This window comes from Bactrocera tryoni, unplaced genomic scaffold (assembly GCF_016617805.1).
Source record: "Bactrocera tryoni isolate S06 unplaced genomic scaffold, CSIRO_BtryS06_freeze2 scaffold_925, whole genome shotgun sequence".
Classification (NCBI taxonomy): Eukaryota; Metazoa; Arthropoda; class Insecta; order Diptera; family Tephritidae; genus Bactrocera; species Bactrocera tryoni.
This window is the reverse complement of record NW_024396572.1, coordinates 201,692-225,362: the sequence shown is the minus strand read 5'-3', so window position 1 is coordinate 225,362 and position 23,671 is coordinate 201,692. Positions and strand designations below refer to the sequence as shown.

Sequence of the window (23,671 nt, the reverse complement as noted above, 5' to 3'; positions counted from 1 at the left end):
GTGTGTTTATAATGTTCACATGCAATCCACGGTGGAGAGAAATTATTTTTAGCCAATCATGACCTACCTCGGCATAACCGCAAGGGTATTTAAAATAAAGTTAAAATCACCCAAGGATTTTATTGTTAAATAAAGTGCATATACATAACTCGACGAAGTTTTCCAAAATTTCCGAAAACGATCAAGTTCTATATTGTTACATGCGATTGTTCCATAAAAAACTAGTTCATGGACATTGTGGAATTTAAATCTTAATTCTCCCTGTATAGTGAATGGAAAATGTTCAGAACGTTCTCCAACACAATTATTAGCAGAAACTATGTATTTATTAGTGAGAATTATCGTCGATTCACTTATGACAACGGTAAGTCAGCAATATGCTCGTTTAAGTAAATCAGCACGACATTGAAGCTGATAAGGTTTGGGTTGTTCCGTTTTCCCCGTTACTCTCCAAAAAATTTAAAGCAAAGATAAGTGTTGAATACTGATAATTCGTAAAATCACTAAACTGTATATGACACTGTTCGAATCGAGTGGTATTGATAATGACAAAAAACTTGTTAAATATTACACTTACCATAATTTTTTTGTTACTTAACTGAAATAAACATAAAACCTATCAAGATTGTAGTTCTAGAAGTTCAGTCAGAATTACAAAAATCATGTAACATGAAATGAAAGAGGTATATTGTATGCAAAAACGTTGATGTCAACGAAATTAACTTTCAGATCCAAAACAAAATAGCAGACGCGTTATTGTACGCTTACGAATACCTGGCTTTACTTACGTAGCGAAGGTTATGAGCAAACGAACATACATACTCTCTTCTGCCCCCATGGCTCCAATATATGAGCTTGCTAATAAATTTAAAATTTAGAGCAGTCTGGATTTCCAGTCAAAATGCAAGAACCGCAGCGCAAAGGCAAGGGCAAAGCTTGAAGTCAAGGCTGGTTCCAGGAAAAGAACAGCACCAGCGGCAGCCAGTACCAAACCAAAGTTTGGCTACTAAGCAGTGGGAGGAGGGAGAGGCGCTACTGCCAACAGCGCGTATATCAGAGAATGTCCATGCTCTGAGATCAAAGACCAAGAAAAGGCAAGCTAGGCGGAGAGCGACCTGCTACCTGTTGATAAAAGTACAGTTGCAGCTGCTAAATTCGGATAAGTTAAAAGCAGAACTTCCAGGAGAAGCCGCCAAGTGATAGAGGTCAGCTGAAGAGGCTATATTTAGGACCCCTGGTCTCTCTTAGAGCACTCATCAGCAACTCGATATAAGATAACAGTCGGACGGCATTTCAAGGTCCTTACGTACGTAGCTGCTAACGAGACCATTGGTTTACGGAAAATGCCAAAAAAAATAGTTGGTAAGATGAGGAGTGCCGTGTTGCAGCTGAGAGAAAACAGAGTGCCTACCTCGCAACGTTACGATCGACCATGACACGTGCGGGATGGGATAGATAGAGCCGAAAAGGGAAGGGAGACGCATTTGCTGACAGGAAAAAAATGAGGCCGAAATGCGTGAGTATGAAGAGCTTGACAATCTGGCCGACAGGGCTATTGCTCGACAATTCTATGAAAAAATGCGACGACTAACAGAAGGTTTCAAGACTTGTAGAACCCCAGAGGTGATCTAGCAACCGATTCCGAGAGCATACTAAAATTATTGAGGGAATACTTCTCCAGCCTGCTGAATGGCAGTGAAAGTACAACGCCAGGAGAAAGCGAAACCTATTCCCCAATCGATGCCGATAGAGAAGACCTTCCATTGCCCGACTAAGAAGAGGTTCGAATAGCAATTACCCGTTTGAAAAACAGTAAAGGGGCGGGGACCGATGGATTACCAGCCGAGCTATTCAAACATGGCTGCGAAAAACTGATAAGGAGCATGCATCAGCTTCTTTTTAGAATATGGTTGAAGGGAAAGCATGCCTAAGGGTCTGCCCAATCCACAAAAAAGAACACCCCACAATCTGCGCCAACTACCGTGGGATAAGTCTCCTCAACATCGCGTATCAGGTTAAATAGAGTGTATTGTGTGAATGATTAAAGCCCACCGTCAACAAACTGATTGGATCTTATCACAGTGGCTTTAGCCCTGGAAAATCAACAACCGACCAGATATTCACCATGTGCTAAATCTTGAAAAAGACCCGTCAAAGCTGCTTTTGACAGCACGAGAAAGAGCTGCCTTTATGTCGCGATGTCTTAATCAGGAAGGACCTCTTCGAGCCGTTCGATACCAAACTAGGTTTCAGACAAGCCGACTCTTTTTCGTGTGACTTCTTCAACCTACTTCGGAAGAAAATAATTCGAGCTGCAGAACTAAACAGAGAAGGTACCATAAGAGTCTACTGCTGCTAACATGTGTTATGCTGATGATATTGGTATCATTGGCTTCAACATCCGCACCGTGAGTTCTGATTTCTCCAGACTGGATAAGGAAGCAAAGCCAATGGGTTTGCTAGTGAACAAGCGCAAGGCGAGAAATCTCCTGTCATCAGTTAATCACTCGTTGCACTCGCGACTTGGCTCCCTCGTCACTGTTCACTGTCATAACTACGAAGTTATAGATAATTTCGTCTATCTTGGAACTAGCATTAACAGCAACAACAATGTCATGTCGAAATTCAACGCAGAGTAACTCTTGGTAACAGGTGCTACTTCGGGCTGAGTAGGCAACTGAGATGTAAAGTCTTCTCAATAAAGTCAACTCTATAAGTCACTTATGTCCTGCTTTATGGTGCAGAAGCATGGACGATGACAGAGAAAGGTCCTGCGGAAAAATTGTGGTCCTTTGCACATTGGCAACGGCGAATATTGCATTCGATGGAACGATAAGCTATACGAGTTATACGACGACATTGACATATTGCAGTGAGAGACAGCGGCTGCGCTGACTAGGCCAAGTCGTCCGTATAGATAAAAAGACTCCAGCTCTGAAAGGTATTCCGAATAGGCGGCAAATTGCTAAAAAAAGAAACGATTGGAGCGCTGTTGTTAACTCGGCTATAACCATGTTAGCGGTGTCTATGCCATTAAAGTAAAACAAGAAGGACCAAAACAAAAATTGATTAAGAGCTCCCGATAGAATACTCCTCTTCAAACCTTCCCCTGGAGCTTTGATTTATCCTTGGAAAAGCACTCTGTGCCTATCCCCCAGTGAATCCGTCCTACCTGAATTCATCTTGGTAGTATGTTCGAGAAGAAGAACAGAAAGAAAGAAAGAACAGAAAAGAAGGAGTAGGTTCCGCGACGCAGTGGTCCGAGTTATAATGATGCACTCAAAGTGAAAGAATTTTTGAATGTTCCCTTAATGTGTTTTACTTCCCGGAGTCGCCACAAAACAGTAGTCGCTCGTAATTGCTCCTCTACAGCACTATATACTTCTGTTTATTCTTATACCTTATATTCCCCTTTGGTGAATACTTCCCCTTACATACCTAATTTATTAAATTTCGTGTTTGGGAGAAATTTAGTAAAATACCATTATGTAATTAGTTACATGGTTATTTGTACCTTCCCTTTATACTTAAACGATGAATATAGTTATTATGTCGATTGTAATACAGTTTTCAAAAACGGGTGTAATTTCGGTCTCTTATTGTCTAAATAAAAACAGCAGAACCGCAAAACAACTTTTAAATATGTGGATGACATACACAATGGACTTTCATGTGAAAAAAATTTACAGTGGAGGTAGAAACCCGTCATTTCATTGGAGCCCGAATAGCGCTAATAAATGAAAGCCGAGTTTTGAATATGTGCGGATATAAGCAGCGGACGTGCTCCAACGTCTCCCTCAAGTCGTCATTTCTCACTTTCTACATGCATCATAGTTAATAATCCCCATACGGTATGTATGTGAGGCCAGTAATTTGTGATCTGTGACTAGGCCAACAACCGTTCTGCAATCTTCTTGACACCATATGAGTGGAAAGCTTGCGTGTTTTCTTTTCGCTCCGCTCCAAATGAGCTTGGCGATCTTGCAAGACGCTAAAGCATTCCATCTCACCCTGATCCGTCTGTCAGCCTTCGAAAATTTCTTTGTGTATGGTTCTTAACGTCTTGCGTATTTCCTGAACTGGGGCGGTATTCAAGTAAATGGCATTCTTGGTAATCTCATCTACTATTTCGTTTCCGGGACTGCGATTGTGGCCTTGAACCCAGTATATATGCAGAATTTTCCGGCAGCCTGCTTCTAAAGAAATTCTCTGACTTAATGCGAAGTGAGGCTATTGTTTTATTTGCCGCTTGGCTATATGTACTGATATTCTTTACGTCATTTTCTGCTATCTCAGCAGACCTCCTGGCCGCAAACACAAGAAGATACTGCAGCGTTCCGGCTGCTTAAACGGTCGCCTAATACCTAGCATTTTTTATCCGTCTGTGTAGATGTTGAAAGTCTCTACGCCATCTACTCTCTTTTAGTGTGACTTTAAACATTCTCTTCCAGATAAAGCTTAAGGGTATGTGCCGAGCTTTCCACCGCAATGCCGTTTGGTGGCAGGTAGGTAAATGGCTTAAATGGTTCGAAACTGTTAAGTGACCAAAGTATTTTGTCCATGTTATGGTATTGGACATAATCTACGCTTTTGCCTCCAAGTTAGAGCTTAGTAAAGTCCGTATACCCATGAAAATGCGTGCTGAAAGGCTCTTCCAGTGATTTCTCACGGCACCCAATTCATACTCCACATTTTTTGGGTCTAAGGGTAATCAGTTGCTTCAATAGTAGTTTCCTCTGCTTAGCTACCTCGATTGTCTTTTCTAACTTACCGCAGAAGCTCTTCCACGACTGATCTTTGGCTCTTCAAATTTCTTTTTTTTTATTCAGTTCCAGTTTGAATAATTTTACTTCAAATCCTACACACCGATGGTCAGAAACTGAGCGTGCCCGAAGCAACTATCATTTTAATTTTTTAAATAAGAGTATGTATGTTAGAATGTGTTTTTCGAAAAGTTCGACGGATTTCACGGTTCCGTCTTCAAAAAGTGCATTGCATATTCTATATTTAATAACAAACTCAATAGAACAAAAATTTTTTCAAATTGTTTATTTTATGAAAACAAGCAAAACTCTAACTTTCAAATATTTTAACACCTGATTTTTTCGCGGGGAATTCTCAATTTACTTCTTACACCCAGACTTTTCCGCATTGAAAGATAACTATGTTGCCAAAATTTATTTGCTTTAAACGCTATTAGATTTTGCAATAGACTAGCTCACTGAAACTAATTATATAACAGTTATTCTTTAACAAACGAAAAAAACGGTGTACGCAAACTTTTTTGTCGAGTGTGTATACTTGTATGTACTTGTATATGTATTTGTTTTAGCCTAAATATGCAGTATGTATAGTTCATGGTTCAATATATTATTTACAAAGTAGCTTGCCATCATTAGGAAAGTTTAATTTGATTTTTTATGTGATCTTTTGAACTTACCTCGCCTGTATTTCCGGGAGTTCGCCTCCATAGCCAAACCATGTAAACAGGTATGTAAAGCATCGATGACAAGGCAGTAAACCATCCAAACGCATGAGCCCACCAAGGATAGTTATAGTCCAAATATTTGATTGGTTTCCATTGCACAATGTTGAAAAAGAATACTCCCTAAAAATACTTGATTAAAAACAATTGCAACATAGTACTTTTTGTTTTTATTTTACCAGACAAATGAGCGGAGTTGTAACACACCAACAAAATTTCCACCAGACCATGGGGTAATAGCCGATCATATCTTTTATGCCGTCATAAAAACGGTCGACGCCATAGCACCACGAGATTGACACACATTCGAAAAATATTAGCCATAACAGGCAGAAACCACTAACTGCATACGAGTCCAATATTTGAAATATGTACATGCCACCCTATATGATTTTATGAATGTAATTTAAAATTAATGACAAATATATTTTAATAAATTAATTTCTCTAAATGAAATTTGCATTAAAATTTAAAATTGTGAAACATTTCTCTACACAAAACTATATCCTCAATCAACTTATAATTCGGGAACGGTTGAATCGATTTGGATGAAAATTGGTAGGGTGGTATCTTAGAACCACGAGATGGACATAGAAAACCTTTTATCTCTTTATGTTAAAAGTCAATACAATTCATAAATACAGAAATTATATTTCAAATCATAAGCATGCGTTCAAGATTAATGTAAGAATTATTTTAATATTTTATTACATCACATAAAATAAAAATAAATACAAGTAAGGAAGGGCTAAGTTCGGGTGTCACCGAACATTTTATACTCTCGCATGATAAAGTGATAATCGAGATTTCATTATACGTCATTTACATATTTTTCAAATACCGTATTTTTGTAAAGTTTTATTCCGCTATCATCATTGGTTTCTAATGTATGCACTCGTATTATACAGAAAAGGCATCAGATGGAATTCAAAACAGCGTTATATTGGAAGAAGGCGTGGTTGTGAACCGATTTCACCCATATTTCGTAAATGTCGTCAGGGTGTTAAGAAAATATTATATACCGAATTTCATTGAAATCGGTTTAGTAGTTCCTGAGATATGGGTTTTGGTCCATAAGTGGGCGAGGCCACGCCCATTTTCAATTTTTAAAAAATGCCTGGGTGCAGCTTCCTTCTGCAATTTCTTCCGTAAAATTTAGTGTTCCTGACGTTTTTTGTTAGTAGGTTAACGCACTTTTAGTGGTTTTCAACATAACCTTTGTATGGGAGGTGGGCGTGGTTATTATCCGATTTCTTCCATTTTTGAACTGTATATGGAAATGCCTGAAGGAAACGACTCTATAGAATTTGGTTAACATAGCTATAGTAGTTTCCGAGATATGTACAAAAAACTTAGTAGGGGCGGAGCCACGCCCACTTTTCCAAAAAAATTACGTCAAAATATGCCCCTCCCCAATGCGATCCTTTGTGCCAAATTTCACTTTAATACCTTTATTTATGGTTTAGTTATGACACTTTATAGGTTTTCGGTTTCCGCCATTTTGTGGGCGTGGCAGTGGGCCGATTTTGCCCATCTTCGAACTTCTTATGGAGCCAAGGAATACGTGTACCAAGTTTCATCTTGATATCTCAATTTTTACTCAAGTTACAGCTTGCACGGGCGGACGGACGGACAGACGGACGGACGGACGGACAGACAGACATCCGGATTTCGACTCTACTCGTCACCCTGATCTTTGGTATATATAACCCTATATCTGACTCTTTTAGTTTTAGGACTTACAAACAACCGTTATGTGAACAAAACTATAATACTCTCCTTAGCAACATTGTTGCGAGAGTATAACAACACACAGCTACTGCAAGAGTACAATAATATTCGTATACAGATATGGTTTATACTGAACAAGACGGTTTTCTAGGATCATGTGGAAATGGGAAGGCATTCTTAACACAAAAGCAAAAATCGCATTGCCAGTTGAATCACACAAGCATAGTATACGTACATATATAGCTACTTTCTTAGATTATGTACGAAAGACGTACTGGCATTTATAACAAATCAAACGCAGCTATTAAGGGGGTAGTAAGGTATTTTTTTTTTTGCATTTTTATTTTTTTTATTTTATATTAATGTACAATATCTTAAGAATATTCTGTGAAAATTTGAGAGCAATTAAAGCAAAATTGACGGAGATATACACTTGTAAGTCTCCGCCCTCCGATTTGATTGTGAGCGGCTGTGCAACTTTAAACGTGTTTTTCTCACACTTCACTTTTTCGAAGCCGGTGAACTCTGTAGCTCAAAATCTACTGAACATGAATTTTAACTTATTTTTAAACAACAAAATTTCTGACTTTTTTTTTGGTGATAAATCAGTATTTTGAGTTCCGAGCGTTCCGAAAAATTTAAAAAGCATTAAAAAAAACTCGACAGCGTTACCTGAGGAAACTTATCAACTAATCAAATCAATTTTGTTTTTTAATTTCAAATGATCCAGTCATGAGTTATGCGGTTCACCGCGAATCAATTTTGTTTGGAAGGTCTGCGAAGATTCTCTGCCAACGGCTAATTAATATTTCTTTATGAAACTTTCACAAAATATTCTTTAAATATCATATAATTATGCTATAATTATACAAATAAATAAATATTAATGGTATCTTTAAAAAAAATTATTGAAAATATGTTTTTTTCGCTCGAATTAACCTTACTACCCCCTTGAAATGAAAGGGTGGAACAGCTGCAGTGTTGATAAAAAGTTCCGTTCTAATGTGAAATGAGTGCATAATGGCTCACAAATATTCTCAAAACATTGCACAAAACACTGCAATATTTAAACGGCAACGATGAAGCTTTCAGTGGTGCCGTCATACCACTGTCTGGTGATTGTCGAAAGCTCAACCAATCTTCGCTTTTCTTAATTGACCATAAATACTTATATGCGAACAATTGCAAACTGATCTCAAAAATAATACAAATGGGATATTGGGAATGGTAGAGTAGAACTGCAACCAAATTGTTTAATTAAGAGTATAGTATAATTCTGAATGTTCAAATTAATTGTTTGAATCGTAACTGACTCAATTATGAGGCCACACTACCGACCAAATAGTATGTAGATGTTGACGAAATTCCTGATGCAACAGTTGTTGCAGGCTATTAGTTATATTCTAAGCCTACCGTTGTTGACGAAAATTAAAAAGTAATTTAGCTAGATCCCAGATATAAAAGTAATTTATCTAGACACTAGATATACTCGAAATGACAGACTAAGTTAGGGAGTAATCGAACATTTTATACTCCCGCAAGTTAAGGGGATGTATGGAGTTTTCGTACATACTTTGGTTACATATCTGATCATACAGGCGTTGTCCTGCGTGAAATGAAAAGAAAGTTGAATTTACGTTGTGTTAAAAATCATTTATTTTCGATTTTTCTAAATTTTTTTCAATGTAACGCAGCTTGATAACCAACATTTTTTTGTTTCTGTTCCGGTGCGTAAATGTACATAGAAGATGATTTTCAAACTCGTGAACACTCCACGTATTACTGGCTTCTAGCGACTATCCTTGTTCCTGGTGACTGTCATCGCAAATGCAATTTTCACTAGAAACTGAATTCGTTCGATCTTTGGAACTCAAAGGAATTCGTAGAACCAAGCACTCTGTCCCTTTTATTTGATAGCTGCGGTATAATCAGAAGAGTTCCATTACAAAATTGCGGCGAATGAAGAAACATTATAATGACAGATCCAACTTTGAGACGCAAATAAAGCGGCGGCATACCAAGCTTCTCAAAATTTTTATTTAAAAATTTTAGAAATTCCACGGGGTAATTCACGGCTTCGTATTTTTGGCACCTAAAATTGCGCGTGCACTCAAGCAATCATAGTTACGATAATTTGGCCAATTTGGCATAAATATTCGTATTGAGTTCATATTTCTTTGAAGTAAATTGACAAAAGGCAGGTGGAATTGATATCAAGCCACTGGAAGTATCAACCGGAATTTGCCAATTTCCAATTCTTATCGAATACGATGTAAAATGTCTTCGGCAATATAATTTTTGTTCGTATCCCATAAAAGACGTGGATTTGAACATACGTTCTATGAGCGCTTGGAGCGCACCTATGAGAACTGCCCCCGTTACGACGTCAAAATCGTGCTTGGCGACTTTACCGCCAGGGTAAGCACAAATCAGCGCTCGATGGAAAACATGTCTCCAGTGTTTTAAACTGCGAACGCTCCGAGATCCTAACATCGGCTCGGACCATTACCTTGTTGCAGCCAAAACTCGCACACTTCTCTGTGCAGCAAAGAACGCACGTGCACAAACACCAGGAAGGTTCGACGTCGAGAACCTGCAATCACAACAGCCATCAGAACGATTTTCTACTCGACCTGCACTCCTGCTCTCTGAGAGCACTCGTAAAGAACTCGGTATAAGGGAACTGTGGGACGACATCTCAAACTCCTTACGTACAGCTGCAACCGAAACCATTAGTTTCTGGAAAACGCAAAAGAAAAGCTGGTACGACGAGGAGTTCCGTGCCGCAACGAAGAGAAACCAGACTGCCTACCTCGCAACATTACGATCGACCACAACACGTGCGGGATGGGATAGATACCGAGAGTTGAAGAGGGAAGCGAGACGCATTTGCAGACAGAAAAAGAAAGAGGCCGAAATGAGTGAGTATGACGAGCTTGATAAGCTGGCCGACAGGGGTAATGCATAACCAGACCGAAGCAGACCGAAGCATACTCTTGTAGAAACACCAATGGTGATCTAGTGACCGATGCCCAGATCATACTTAAATTATGGAGGGAACACTTCTCCAGCCTGCCGAATGGCAGTTAATGCATAACGCCAGGAGAAGGGGAACCCGAATCTGCAATCGCTGACGATGGAGCAAACGTACCATTGCCTGACCATGAAGAAGTTCGAATAGAAATTATTCGTCTAAAGAACAACAAAGCGGCGGGTGTGGCTTTACACCCGGCAAATCCACAACCGACCAGATATTCACCATACGCCAAATCTTGGAAAAGACCCGTGAAAGGAGAATCGACACACAGCACCTATTCGTCGATTTCAAAGCTGCTTTCGACTGCACGGAAAGGAGCTGCCTTTATGCAGCGTGTCTGAATTTGGTATCCTCGCAAAACTAATACGGCTGTGTAAACTGACGTTGAGCAACACCAAAAGCTCCGTCAGGATCGGGAAGGACCTCTCCGAGCCGTTCGATACCAAACGAGGTTTCAGACATAGCGACTTCCTATCGTGCGACTTCTTCAACCCGCTGCTGGAGAAAATAGTTCAAGCTGCAGAGCTTAATCGAACAGGTACCATCTTTTATAAGAGTGTACAACTCCTGGCGTATATCGATGATATTGATATCATCGGCCTCAACACCCGCGCCGTTAGTTCTGCTTTCTCCAAACTGGACAAGGAAGCAAAGCAAATGGGTCTGGTAGTGAACAAGGGCAAGACGAAATATCTCCTGGCATCAAAAAAATAGTCGTCGCACCAGCGACTTGGCTCTCACGTCACTGTTAACAGTCATAACTTCGAAGTTGTAGAGAGTTTTGGAAAGAAAAGTTCTGCGTGCGCGTTAGCCACGGCGAATATCGCATTCGATGGAACGATGAGCTGTATGAGATATATGACGAAATTGACATAGTTCAGCTAGTTCATGTTATCCGATTGGACGAAAACACTCCAGCTCTAAGAGTATTCGACGCCGTACCCGTCGGGGGAAGCAGAGGAAGAGTAAGGCTCCACTCCGTTGGAAAGACCAGGTGGAGGAGGACCTGGCTTCGCTTGGAATATCTAAATGGCGCCACGTAGCGAAAAGAAGAAACGACTGGCGCGCTGTTGTGTACTCAGCTATAAGCCAATAAAGAAGAAGAGGTGTTTCCACAGGCTGTAATGTACTCCCTGGGTTGAAATACACTTTGTGGCCACTCTCCAAAGGAACTGCGAGACGCACAACAGTCGTAAAGCGTTCATGAATTGTAAAAGTAAATATCCTACAAAGCGCAATATTGCAGTTCATGAATCGACCCATTTGATACTTGCTGATCTCATCTCGTTGAAGGCCAATAACCGCCATGTTGCTTTTCTTGGTGACGTATTTGCAAACGTATTTGATCAATTTCACCAAATTCCAATATTCAACATTGACATGAGTTTTGAATGTGAATTAGACAACAGTGGCGAATACGATATGATCCATGTGTTGTCAAGATATTCACTCCTCTAAATTGAATGCTGAATGTTCTGCCATTGTCGTCTGAGCGACGCCGATATAGTGGATATCCTTCATTTCCAGTTGGCGTTTCCGAAAGGAAAGCTCGTGAAGAGTGTTTCGTGCATTTATTATCAGACATACAAACCGAAGTGGGATGGTGGGGTACACAAGGTTCATGAACCATATTGGTTTTCATCACTTCGCATAATACTGGATCTTTTTCTGTATCAGGAATTTCCGCAGAAATGATTTCATCAATTTGATCTGATGTAACCACCATTCAAAGAAGAATGTGTGCATGCGGCAAACCCCTTTTTTGCTACTCAACAGAGTACATCCAGCATCTTACAGCACCACTTTTACGTTGCTTCAAAATAAAGTCAATCAAACATCGTAACTGTTGTTTGAAAAGTCGTGCTGTGACATCGTGACGATCGCTTGCTGATTGACCGTGATCCGTAATTCCACACGTACATCATCCGATTTTACTCTTTTTTGACAACAGGCCTTCAAAAAAACATTTTTTTTTCGAATTTCAACTCTAGAACTCACAGATGAACCGATATGTTCGGAAATCGGTCAAATGCGCTCCATTCAGATATTTGGTGTATGGGTCCTTGAAAACTTGCAGCCCAATTTGAAAATTTTTAGGCCTAACATTACTAACACTACTTTATGCAAAGTTCATCAAGTATATTCATTGGTGTTTGATTTGTATACTTAAAGAATCAATTTACATATAAAGTTGTGTTATATGGAAAGTATTCGCGGGCATTGTCTCATTTCGGCAAATTTCTCTGTGAATAATAATAATAGTTCGGTGACCTTACATACCACATTTGGTTTAAATTGCTCAAGCAGATTCGGAGATACAGGATTTCCCCTAAAAGTGGGCGGTGCAATGCTCTTTGTCTAATTTTCATACCGGATTACCTAACGCCCTTCCGCACTATATACGATGTGAAATTTAATGCTTCTGACATATTTAATTATTCAGTTATCGCACTTTATAATAATCACAAATTTCAACCGCAGCGAATCTTCTTCTTTACTGGCGTAGAAACCGCTTACGCGGTTATAGCCGAGTTAACAACAGCACGCCAGTCGTTTCTTCTTTTCGCAAGGTGACAACAAATGGAGATTCCAAGCGAAGCCAAGTCCTTCTCCACCTGGTTCTTCCAAAGGAGTGGAGGTCTTCTTTTTCCTCTGCTTCCCCCGACGGGTACTGCGTCGAATACTTTCAGTGCTGGAGGGTCTTCGCTGTCTTTTATGTTTTTGTTCGTCGAAGGAGGACTTCACCTTTCAGTTGCCTACTTAGTCCGAAGTAGCACCTGTTGGCAAGAGATGTCCTGCGTTGGATTTCGAAGCTGACGTTTTTGTTGGTGTTGATGCTGGTTCCAAGATAGACGAAGTTATCTTCAGCTTTGAAGTTATGACTGTCAACAGTGACGTGGGTGCCTAGTCACGACGACTATTTGTTTGATGACAAAAGATATTTCGTCTTGCCCTCGTTCACCACCAGACCCATTTGCTTTGCTACTTTCTCCATTCTGGAGAAAGCAGAATTAACGGCGCAGTTGTTAAAAGCAATGATATCAATATCATCAGCGTACTCCAGCAACTGTACACTATTCTAGAAGATTGTACCTTCTCGATTTAGTTCTACAGCTCGAATTATTTTCTCCAGCAGCAGATTGAAGAAGTCGCACGATAGGGAGTCGCTTTGTCTGAAACCTCGTTTCGTATTGAACAGCTCGGAGAGGTCTATCGCGATCCTGACGGAGCTTTTGGTGTTGCTCAACGTCACCTTACACAGCCGTATTAGTTTTGCAAAAATATCAAATTCAGACTCAGCGAATCATTGTTCCAAAATACAGTTTAGTATCACAATTTTCGGCTTAGTTATGGCGTTAACTGTAATTTGTGGGCGTGTTTGTGTTTCGATTATATCCACTACAGTGCCGATGTGCTTTTGCTGCCAAGGAAGAAATGGCGAAGTTGCAGTAACGTATCTCAATTTACGGCTTGCATGGATGGATTGACCATTTAGGAATGGTATATAGGGTCTAGCAAAAAGAACGATGGGATGTTAATATCATATTAAAAATAAAATTTGGTCAAAATGAATTCTGTTCCCAGAGAAAATAATTTAGAGGTCACATCGCATCAAATAATCTTGGCGACCATTTGACTGAGCCATTTGTCAAAATTAAAGAGCCGCCCTGTGTCTATTTGTATTCGTCTTGTTGAAAAGAGAGATTGCCTGCCCGAGATTGCCTGCCCGAGCACCAGCATCACTCCAATAGCGACAATTTTGTTTTTTGACGAAGCCATTAAGTCTCTGGCGCAATGTTCGGGCTATATGGTGGATGCGATAAAACCTCCCATCCAGGCTTTCGTAGTTTCTGACGAGTCATCAACGAAGTTTGTGGTTGGCGTTGTCCTGTTTGAACACTACACCCTTCCTGTTGGTCAATTCTGTACGCTTCTGGTCGATCGCTTGTTTCAAGCGGTACAGTTCTTCGCAGTAGGTGGGAGAGTTAAACGTCTTGTTGTATGGGAACAGCTCATAGTAGATGATTCAGTGCAAATACCACCAAAGACACAGCAAAAGCTTCCTGGCCGTCAATCCCGGCTTGACCACTGTTTCAGACGATTCACTGGCTTTCGACCACGACTGCTTTCGCTTGATATTGTTGTATGTGATCCATTTTTCGTCGCCAGTCACCATCCCCTTCAAAGATGAGTCGAGTTAGTTCCGTTTCAGCAGCATATCGCAGGCGTTGATTCGGTCCAGAAGGTTTTTTTGCGTCAAACCATGCGGCACCCAAACATCAAACTTTTTTGTGCATCCAGCCTTCTGAAGATGGTTTAAAATGGTTTAGTGACTAACTCCCATCTTCTGGGCGATGTCACAAGATGCCGCATGTCGGTCTAACTCGATGTTTTCCATGATTTGATCGGTATTCGTCGTCACAGGTCTTCGGCTGGCTTATCCATGGTGTCGTTTTCCCCCGCTCTGAATCGTCGAAACCATTCCCCCGCAGTTCAAAGTGATTTAGTACCATCCCCCAAAACACCATTAATCTCACGGAACGTTTCTCTAGCGGATTTGCCTTTAACGTAGGAAAACTTTAAAATAGCGCGAATTTCGGCATTCGTGAACTGTAGTCGTGCAAACATGGACGTCTATATCTGTTGAACGCAATATCCAAACTTATCATGCATAGCGTCGTTTTGTAGGCTAAGTCAAGACCTTTCAAAGATTTATAGTATTGCCAGATACCAGCTGTATAGCGCTTTATACATAGCCGCGAAATTCAAAAGATGAAAAGGCGGAAGGGAGATATTTGACAATCTTATATTTATAATTACCTCTATTTTTCTTATTCAGGGTATTTGTCGTGATAATGTCAGGTCCGCCAATATGCACATACCTTTCGTAAAAAAAAATATTAGAAGATGGAATTATAATGGAATACTTTTCGTATATGAAATTCCATTATAAAAGTATTCCATTAGAAATACATATACAAAAAATAAGTTGAAGTTTGATTTGGAAATACGTAAAGACTTTTTCGACTCCCCAATATATTCTTGATTCGGAGACCGTTCTTTAACCGTTTTATTCTTTCAAAATTGGAACTACATACAGTTTTAAACTTTCGCCCTTAGGCCCCCTGATCTATAATATCGATTTTTACATTATTCTGTTTCATTCAGAGATCCTAGCAGAAGCATACCCCGTGGTATAAATATTTCGTCAAAATTCTTTTTTTTTGTTAAAGTTATTGATGGTTGAAATTTAGAGCACGATAAAATTGTAAAATTATTTTCTCATAAACTACTGCAAATAAATCGATGAAATTTTGTGAAGTCAAAGAAAAATGTTCGTGCTATATTATAAATATATTTTCATGGTTCTTTCGTTTAAATTATAATATTTTACATAATTTTTTGTTAAACAATTGAAATCTTTAAGGTGTTCTTCTTCTTCTTCTTCTTAATTAGCGTAGACATCGCTTACGCGATTACAGCCGAGTCAACAACAGCGCGCCAGCCGTTTCTTCTTTTCGCTACGTGGCGCCAATTGGATATTCCAAGCGGAGCTAGGTCCTTCTCCACCTGCTCCTTCCAACGGAGTGGAGGTCTTCCTCTTCCTCTGCTTGCCCCGGCGGGTACTGCGTCGAATACTCTTAGAGCTGGAGTGTTTTCGTCCATCCGTACAACATGACCTAGCCAGCGTAGCTGCGGTCTTTTAATTCTCTGAACTATGTCAATGGCGTCGTATATCTCGTACAGCTCATCGTTCCATTGAATGCGATATTCGCCATGGCAAATGCGCAAAGGACCATAAATCAATTGCAGAACTTTCGAAAACTCTCAACGTCGACTCATCAGTTGATGTCATTGTCCAAGCCTCTGCACCATATAGCAGGACGGGAATCATGAGCGACTTATAGAGTTTGCATTTTGTTCGTCGAGAGAGGACTTTACTTTTCAATTGCCTACTCAGTGCGAAGTAGCACCTGTTGGCAAGAGTTATCCTGCGTTGGATTTCCAGGCTGACATTGTTGGTGGTGTTTATGCTGGTTCCCAAATATACGAAACTATCTACAACTTCAAAGTTATGACTGTCAACAGTGACGTGAGAGCCAAGTCGCAAGTGCGACGACTGTTTGTTTGATGACAGGAGATATTTCGTCTTGCCCTCGTTCAATACCAGATCCATTTGCTTTGCTTCCTTGTCCAGTGTGGAGAAAGCAGAACTAACGGGGCGGGTGAAGAAAGATTGTACCTGCTCGATTCAGTTCTGCAGCCAAATTCAGACATCGCGGCATAAAGGCAGCTCCTTTTCGTGCAGTCGAAAGCAGCTTTGAAGTCGGCGAAGAAGTGGTGTGTGTCGATTCTCCTTTCACGGGTCTTTTCGAAGATTTTGTGCATGGTGAATATCTGATCGGTTGTTTGCCAGGTCTAAAGCCACACTGATAAGGTCCAATCAGTTTGTTGACGGTGGGCTTTAATCTTTCACACACTACACTCTATATAACCTGATACGCGATGTTGAGGAGGCTTATCCCGCAGTAGTTAGCGCAGATTGTGGGGTCTCCCTTTTTATGGATTGGGCATAGCACACTTAAATTCCAAGCGTTGGGCATGCTTTCGTCCGACCATATTTTACAAAGAAGCTGATGCGTGCTCCTTATCAGTTCTTCGTCGCCGTGTTTGAATAGCTCGGCCGGCAATCCATCGGCCCCCGCCGCTTTGTTGTTCTTCAGGCGGGTAATTGCTATTCGAACTTCTTCCTGGTCGGGCAATGGAACGTTTGCTCCATCGTCATCGATTAGAGAATCGGGTTCGCCTTCTTCTGGCGTTGTACGTTCACTGCCATTCAGCAGGCTGGAGAAATGTTCCCTCCATAATTTAAGTATGCTCTGGGCATCGGTGACTAGATCACCATTGGGGTTTCTAGAAGACTATGCTCCGGTCTTGAAACCTTGTGTAAGCCGCCGCATTTTTTCGGAGCATTACCGCTGTCGGCCAGCTTATCAAGCTCTTCGTACTCACGCATTTTGGCCTCTTTTATTTTCCGTCTGCAAATGCGGCTCGCTTCCCTCTTCAACTCTCGGGATCAATCCCATCCCGCACGTGTAGTGGTCGATCGTAACGTTGTGAGGTAGGCAGCCTGTTTTCTCTCCGCTGCGACACGGCACTCCTCGTCGTACCAGCTGTTCTTTTGCACTTTCCGAAAACCAATGGTTTCGGTTGCAGCTGTACGTAAGGAGTTTGAAATACCGTCCCGCAGTTCCCTTATACCGAGTTGTTGACGAGTGCTCTCAGAGAGTAAGAGTGCAAGTCGAGTAGAAAATCGTTTGGCTGTCTGTTGTGATTGCAGCTTCTTTTGTTTGTTGACGTGCGCGTTTTGCTGCGCAGAGAGGCGGGTGCGAATCTTGGCTGCAAAAAGATAGTGGTCCGAGTCGATGTTAGGACCTCGGAGCGTATGCACGTCTAGAACACTGGGGACTTGTCTTCCGTCTATCACAACATGACCGATCTGGTTGTTGGCTTTTCGATCTGGAGAGAGCCAGGTAGTTTTATGTATTTTCTTGTTCTGGAATCTAGTACCACAGATAACCATATTTGGGGCCCCGGCGAAGTCAATCAGCCTCAACGCATTTGGGGATGTTTCGTCGTGGAGGCTGAATTTATCGACCGTAGTGCCAAAAATACCTTCTTTGCCCCTTCTGGTGTTAAAGACGCCAAACACGATTTTGACATCGTGGTGGGGGCAGCTCTCATAAGTGCGCTCCAAGCACTCATAGAAAGCATCTCACATCGTCCTTCTCTTCCGTCGGGGCGTGGGCGCTAATCAGCGTAATGTGTAAGAACCTCGCCTTGATGCCGATTGTGAATAGACGTTCATTTAAATCGGAGTGAATGATAGTACTCGGCGACGGAGTCTCTCCCACCACGAATCCCACACCAAACTTACGCTCCTTTATATGGCCACTGTAGTAAATGCCACAAGGTCCTACTCGAGTCAGCATTTATTTTCACGAGGACATCAACCAGCTGGGCAGCGTTTATTAAGCGGAATTAAGAGGCCGCACATTCCAGGTGCATGCCCTCAATTCGTAGTACTTATTTCCTTTGCCATGGTCGCTTTCAAACGGATGTTCTTAGGCTACCCAGAGGATACTTGTTCAAAGACCGGAAGTCGTGAGCTGCTTGAGTCATATGTAAAGAATCGTTTCTGGCCACTCCCAAGTGAATGGCGATCAGAGAACTTTCCACATTAACGTGTACTTCTACACATGACTCCATCCTCCCTCCATGTGTTCTTCACGCTAAAAAAATTGAAAACTATGTGACACAACGCGGAAAATATTCAGCTTTAATTATCTGCAAAAAAAAATGTGTTCATTTATACCATTCCAAAGATATTGAATTTTTTGGCCCCATACCTCTCCTAAAACGTATGTCATAGCGATCGTTTCGCTGTGGGCTGATAAGCCCTCGGCGTCTGTGCTGCAAGAAAAGCATAAGCGCATTACGGAACGATGGTTGTGCCATACGTTTTAAAAGTGTAACACACTTTTAAATTTTTTTTTAGCATGAAGAACGCATGAAAAATTTTAATTGCTTAACAAAAAATTGTGTAAAATATTATTATTTAATCAAGAAAACCAAGAAAAAATATTTATAATATAGCACGAACATTTTTCTCCAGTAGGTCATGAAAAAATAATTTTACAATTTTATCGTGCTCTAAATTTCAACCATCAATAACTTTAACAAAAAAAATATTTTGACGAAATATTCATACCACGGGGTATGCTTCTGGCCCCTCTTCTAATGAACTTTTCGAAATTTTCAGGACCACTTGACGTGGTTTGACCCAGTTAATAATTGTCAGGAATAAAAGAATGTCCAACTTATTCCAGTGTGAGAGCGCTTCAAAATTAGCGTTTTTTATAACATTTTCCATTATGGCCAGATTGAACAAAGTAATAATTTTTGGGCAGTTAAATTAAAACACCCAACATTTAGTACGAATAAAAATTACTAAATTGTGGTTATTTATTATATGGAGAAACTATTTAAATCGTTTTAAAGAATATTATAACAACTGACTTTTGTCCTTTCAATACCCAATAATAGGATTTAAGGTTGTTAGCTCTCAATCATTAAAAGTTTTTAATCATTTTCCATTGAAAATAATACTATGATGCTTCAAATTACAAAACATTTCATCAAACACCTTTAAATTTCACAAATTTATTTAATTTTCATTGTTTTACATTTTTTTTAAGTGGTCTTGAACGATGCAACAAATCCCTCCGTTTACATAATTTTTTGGTAAGATTTCAATCTGGCCATCGCTCGTTTCCAATTGCTAAACGTCAAAACCTCCTGAACGATTTAAGTCGCTAAACATCACTCAACTTTTTGATCATGCAAAGAAAATTGGACTTTGCATGAATAGCTTATCATGGGACATCAAGTAGCCAATTGCTCATCATCACAAAGGTGCAAGGTTTGTGCACGACAACACCATAGTTTACTTAACCGCGGTTCAACTCCAGGCCAACCAACAGCTGCTCAACTATTTACTACACAGGAGGCAGCCGTACAAAGGTACACACGTGAATAATTCATCGTTGGATAATGTAATTTATACAAGGCAAACTGCCTTTCAAGGATGATCCGACCTGTTTGGGCGAGTCATACACTACGGCATTGCGACGATTCAATGCACCAGAACGTTGATTAGCCAATTCACCACAACCGCGTTATTTTATACCACAAACCAATGCGAACTTTTTGTTCTTCTTCTTCGTTTCCGATTCAATAGGTTTGTACTCACTGCGAACATAGTCAAGATGTCAATTGGCGCAAAATTGTGAAGTCATCATTTTGCGTAGCCGACTTAATGTGTGATGCTGACAGATACAGATAAGGCAAGAGGTAGCACAACTGTTAAAATTAGGCAAGTTTAAATTAACAAAGTGGCATTCTAATCATCATCGATTCAGAGAAGACGACTCTTTAAAGGATCTAAGCGTAGATTAATCTATCACTAATGCACTTGGACTAAAATGGCACTAAAATGTTGCTTGTTTTATTGAAGTTAAACTTCTTATGCAAGTTCGGAAAAGGTTGCGTTAAATGTTTAACGCTTACATATTTACGCTAGCTTGTCGGCGAAGCTGTTCGAGCAGCAAGGGAAGCGGTGACAATCGGCGATCGTTTGCTAGTTTCTTTCGGCACAGCTCGGATTTTCTACCAGCAACACAATGTTGTGACGCTTTGTCGTCGTGTCAGTGCTTCGACACATTGACTCTTTGACAAAGCGTGAGTTTCGGCCATGCGAAAGATGCGTGCGACACTTGTTATTATGAATGTATGTACAGTACCCCATTAGAAACATGGTAAATAAATATAAAAATTTACGAATAACGTACTGGGGAAGCATGCTAGGCGAATAATTTGAATTTTTTCCACTGCCTAAGTATTAAGTAGCCTGTATACTACATATTACTCGGTGTCAATCATAAAAAAAATACAATTAGCGGAACTTTTTTTTTTGAAAAAGCAGCTACTGTTACTGGAGTATCGAAAATTGAGCACACATTCAAATATTGCACCGTTGGTCGCACAAGCATGCGGCAAAATTCTGCCAAAAATAGGAAAATGTCTGAGCGCATTCGACGTAAAGTAATGAGGTTCGCTCTATAATTGCGCTGCAAACCAGCTAGAAAAATTTAAAAGAAGCCAAATGCTGCCCATGAAAAAATATTGCAAAGAACAGTTGAACGCATCTTTTCAGAAAAAAACCTAAAAACCGCCGTACAGCAAAGAAATCAAAATTGATCAAGCGAATGAAAAATCAAGGAGTAGTAAGGGTCAAACTCGCTCAGAAATACACAAAGGAGGACAAGATAAACATAAAAAGTTATCAACGTCCCCCGAAAGGCCCCCATCAAAGTTACCCTGCTATTTAACATGATTTTTTCCTTAACAAAGATTAACTTTAGAGACGAATGCCGGCTAGAAGCTGTGACAGAAACCCTTCAATTTGTGTGACGTAGACCATGTGAACGTTATGTGGAGAATTGCATTAAAAAACGATAAAATGTACCCCAATGCAATGATTTAGAGCTGCATATCGGTGGAAGGTCCTGAACCAATTTAATTTGTTGAGGCAACGATGAATAGTGAGCAGTACACCAATGTACTTCAAGATGGTTTTGTACCATATTTGGCAACACTGAACCCTCCAGCAGCCCAATACACTTATATGCACACTGAGGTGCCTTGCCACACCTCCCGACGAACGACTGATGTCTTTCACATCTTGGATATCAATATATTACCTTAGGCGGGCAATTCACCCTATCTAAACTCCACCGAAAACTGTTGCACGTTCCTTAAATCGAAGGTATATTCCCGAAGAAGTCCCACAATAGCCCCACTCAAAGATAACATAAAGGATGTGTGCCTAAATGATCCAGATTTAAAAATAATGATAATATTTGTTTGAATAGTATGCCTCAAATAGTGAAGGCTGTTAATAAAAATAAAGGCTTGTCAACCAAATACTAAAAAAAAGGTGCGTGGAGTCCCTACGCGCGGATGAAGTTATACTTCTTTAATCTTCACAAGTCAATATGGCAGCCAAATTGGCGAAGAACAAGTGTAGTAAATTTTACAACAAAAACGATTTTATTCATGAACGCAGACGCAAATTCCACAAGCGATCTCACTTCATTCATAAAAATAGAGGCCGTAACGTCTCCCCGTGCATGCCTTTGCCAACAAGTCGTCTTTTCGCGACGATGGCAAAAGCTAAAAATCATAAATTGCACAACTTTCTGGTACTTCTCGCAAAAATCTGCGTCGATATGTATTCACGATCATACGTATACATACATACATATTTACGCATGTTTGTATTCGAAGCTGCTACAGCGGCAAGGGGTGACAATCGGCGGCCATTACTTTACTTATGCCATAGAAATTCTATTGCTACGAATATGGAAATGACAACGAAATAATGCAAATAGGCATATTTCTAAGGGTCATTAATTTCTTTGAAGAAATGAAAGGAATGAATGATCCTGAGAAGTGATAGTCTTAACTTTTCAACGGCCAACGCAGAGCATTTCAACCAAAAGGAATTTATTCATTAAAATCACCACTCAGAAGTCGTTTTATCCGTTGTAAACGAACGATTTTGAAGAAACATCATTTCTAATATGCCACAAGACAAAATTAGAAATGAACTTCGTAAACCTCACGCTGTCAGATAAAGCGAAAATACTTCGTCATCGCGGGTCGATTTCAAAAAAATTTAAATGAATTTTTCAAGGACCAACCCAGGGTATTTCAACAAAAGCTCACATAAAATAGTTGAGAATTGCAGAAAAGAAAGACAAACGAAATAAAAAGAAGTATAACTTCAATAATGCACAAGCATACAAACATACATATGCGCACACCTGGTTTGCAAAGAAAGTAAATAAAGACTGACCAGAGAACTTAAAAGTATAGAGAAGGTGCAGGTTCGACTGCGAACATTTGATAGATTCAAATTAGGGAATTCACCGCATTTGTTAACATTGTAGGTCGGAGTCCGCCTCGCAATTTTTTTTTCATTTTTTACAATTCTCTCACATATTCTAACCGAGAATATGAAGAGACAGAAATATATGTATTTATAAAATGATTTCTTTGATTTTCCATAGGATGGAAATATGTATGTAGAACTCTTTTATTTTTGATTTATTATTTTTCAAATTATTTAATGCTAATTTGATCTTATTTTATAATAACTCATTTTAAATATATGAAAGATTCACCTAAACATTATGATGATATTTTCATGATTCATACGCAATGTACGAATGTAAGCAATTTCGTTTTGCCTTCGGCATTTCAATTTCTCATGCTTCAATTTTTGCTTTCAACCAAGAAATCGCTTGTATGTATGTATGTGCAAAATATGCCCTTGCGTTTTGCCGTCGGCATTTCCATATTGACATGCAAAAGTAATTATGTATTTCATTGTTTCGTTTTGGCCCAATTTTGCATATTGAGACAAGTGTCAATAATTGCGCCAAAATCAAATATATTATATAAGTTGAATTGGTTATTTTGCACCAGTTGCGTTTTTATGTTTGCTTATTCAAAATATACATTTGAAATAAAATGAAACTGGATGGTTTGGCAAGCTAAAGACCAATCTGACTTTATTCAGAATATAATTTTATGGTTTAACCCAAGAATGATAAAATATAAGATTACGACGACCGCACATTACGAAACGTCATAGTTCCGCGTTGAGAAGAACAAGAGTGAAAACTGTTAAATGGCTTGCAAATTGTAAACAGAATAGTAAACACTTTGTAAATTCGCAAAATATTTTTAATTCTTTCTGATTTTAATGAAAAGTTTTAGTGAAGCGATTG

General features: G+C 39.8%; 1 pseudogene; it reads right to left on the bottom strand.

Moving 5' to 3' along the window:
- Positions 1-22,397: 22,397 nt before the first annotated feature.
- LOC120782074 lies at positions 22,398-22,583 on the bottom strand (annotated as a pseudogene).
- Between the last annotated feature and the right edge of the window lie 1,088 nt (positions 22,584-23,671).